Raw genomic sequence first — 2,288 nt, 5'->3', positions numbered from 1 at the left:
CCCAATCCCTTCTACACCAGGCAGCAGGAGTGAGCTTCCTGTGGGATAAATCAGGTCAAGGCACGCTCCTGCTTAAGCCGTCCAAGGGCTTCCCACCCCTCTGAGCTTGAAAACCAGAATCCTACTGGGCTACAAATGCATGTAAGATTGGCTCAAGCCCGTCTCCTCAGCCTCATCTCATTGTCATATATTTATTGGTCTGTTTATCTGTCTTCATGTGTCCTTTCCAATGGAATGTAGGCGCTGTGAGGGCAGGGCCACCATCCTCATTTCACTGTCATCTTCGCACACTGATGACCATGCCTGGCTTGTATACTGGTACATCCTCAGCCACAGTTTGTCAAATGGCATAATTAACCTTGTGCTAACACTGACTTTCACAGAAGCTCTCAGTAACCTGCTCCATAAGCATTCACACACAGACCAAGGAGCCTGGTCTCCCTGAAGGTCCCAGGGTCTTGTCTGCTCCAAACAGCTCCTGGGCCCCCACCTTGCCGCAGCCCAGTGCGGCTGCTCTGTAGCCGGGAAACATATCTTTTATGTTCGCCTGAGGGCAGCACCAAGGATCCTTAACAATGACCCAAAGTGGGGCCCAAAGTGGGGTGGGGTCACATAACATGGACAGTGGGTGGGCCATAGGCAGATAGATGGTCTTGCAACCAAGAGTTCTGAGAAGTTAAAATCTACCCAAAGTGACATTTGAGAAATTTGATGCCTTTTCAATCCAACAGCAGAGAATTCCTGTTTTATTTCCATTGAAAAAGGTCACTAGGAATAGAATTAAACATAAAAAGAAGGATTTTTTTCAGCTTGTGACTAAAAGGCTTTTATTTTATTTTTTTCAATATATTTTATTGATTTTTTTACAGAGAGGAAGGGAGAGAGAGAGAGAGTTAGAAACATCGATGAGAGAGAAACATCGATCAGCTGCCTCCTACACATCTCCTACTGGGGATATGCCCGCAACCAAGGTACATGCCCTTGACCGGAATCGTACCTGGGACCTTTCAGTCCGCAGGCCGACGCTCTATCCACTGAGCCAAACCGGTTTGGCTAAAAGGTTTTAAATTAGGTGATGGCTTTTTGCTGAAAGTGGTGCTTTATGTGTTTCTGGCCTTGGGGATCCCCTGCATAGTCTTCTCCCGCAGACCCACCAGAAGTGGGTGGGGCGGGATCCTCAGGCAACGTTACACCTTCAAAGCATGGCCTCACTCACCTCCTTGGATTAAACGGTTTTGAAATGTGGACATGTCAGGCTTACTGAACTGATGGTAGGGGAGAGGGGCCAAGGGCCAAGTGAAGTCCTTGGGTGGGTGAGAGAGGACACAGGCTTACTTGAGTGGACATGTGGACGACTGGTCTACAAAGCAGGAGGTAAGGCAGGTGGGGTGCAGGAACCAACATGCAGGGGGCAGGGCAATGGGAGCATGGAGCTCTCTTCCGGTTGCTCCGTGTCCAGGTGAGTCTCGGACTGAGGGCAGCTCCCGAGTGTGAGTAGGAGGAAAGTCAGCTGAAGGTGGAAGAGGGAGGTGGGAATGGCTGTCTAGGAGAGGGAGAGGCGTGCTGCCTGCACAACCTACTAGGATGGGTCGGCAGCGCCGAGGGGCCACTGAGGTGCGTGGTCCTGCTTGGAGATACATCTGTTGGCAGTGGTTGGCCTTTCCCTCCAGGAACAGAGCCTGTGCCTGAGAATAGGTGGGCTGAGGCGGACACCAGCGAGGGGTCTTGCCAAGCAGGCCTAATGAAGACAGCGTGGGCAAGCGAGTTATAATATTTGCCAGGCACTGACTAAAATGATGGGATATGGGGTCTTTTCATCCTAAGTTTATTTCGGTGTCATGTGATTAGTTACCATGTCCATAATTGCTAATATTTTTAATTAACAAAAAAAGAGCTGGTCAGATAAGAATGAAGCAGTGCAAAGAAATGTGCATAGAAGCAACTGCAAGTCTGTCCTCCACACCTGTCAGGTGCTGCTCCCTCTCACTCTCCGGGGGACGGGCACCACCATAACATGGGGACTGAGGAGCCCACCCCAGAGCTTCAGGGCCTTTGAATGGGTTTCCTTGCCAGAGTGTGTCTAGCTTTCTAGGGCCTGGCTTCCTTCCTCTCTATATTTTTTAAAATATGTTTTTATTGATTTTATAGAGATTGGAAGGGAGAGTGATAGAGAAAAAGAAATTTTGAAGTGAGAGAGAAACATTGATCAGCTGCCTTCTGCACGGACCTTGTGCCCCTGGACCGGGAATGGAACCATTACCTTTGGTGCTTGGCAGTATGCTCAACCA

Source organism: Myotis lucifugus, unplaced genomic scaffold, assembly GCF_000147115.1.
Source record: "Myotis lucifugus unplaced genomic scaffold, Myoluc2.0 scaffold_259, whole genome shotgun sequence".
Taxonomy (NCBI): Eukaryota; Metazoa; Chordata; class Mammalia; order Chiroptera; family Vespertilionidae; genus Myotis; species Myotis lucifugus.
The sequence above is the reverse complement of the archived record's forward strand: the minus strand, read 5'-3'. Positions refer to the sequence as shown.